The following is a 519-nucleotide window of genomic DNA, read 5'->3' as shown; positions in this document are numbered from 1 at the left end:
AATTCCCGCCCGGAAGCGCCCGCGCATCACCCGGGAAACAGCTCCCGCCCCCGGCGCGCGCTTCCCGCCACGCCCCGCCCCGCCCCGCGTTTCAGTCCCGCGCATTCGAGTCCCGCGCGTTCGAGTCCCGCGCGTTCGAGTCCCGCTCGTTCCAGTCCCGAGTGTTCGAATCCCGCGCTTTCCAATCCCGCGCGTTCGACTCCCCCGCGTTCGAGTCCCGCGCGTTCCAATCCCGCGCGTTCCAATCCCGCGCGTTCCAATCCCGCGCGTTCGAGTCCCGCGTGTTCCAATCCCGCGCGTTCCAATCCCGCGTGTTCCAATCCCGCGCGTTCCAATCCCGCGCGTTCCAGTCCCGCGCGCTCCAATCCCGCGTGTTCCAATCCCGCGCGTTCCAATCCCGCGCGTTCGAGTCCCGCGTGTTCCAATCCCGCGCGTTCCAATCCCGCGCGCTCCAATCCCGCGCGTTCCAATCCCGCGCGTTCAAATCCCGCGTGTTCCAGTCCCGCGTGTTCGAATCCC

Source organism: Malurus melanocephalus, unplaced genomic scaffold (genome assembly GCF_030028575.1).
Source record: "Malurus melanocephalus ecotype Western Australia unplaced genomic scaffold, MMel_1.1 scaffold_58, whole genome shotgun sequence".
Classification (NCBI taxonomy): Eukaryota; Metazoa; Chordata; class Aves; order Passeriformes; family Maluridae; genus Malurus; species Malurus melanocephalus.
Note: the sequence above shows the minus strand (reverse complement) of the source record.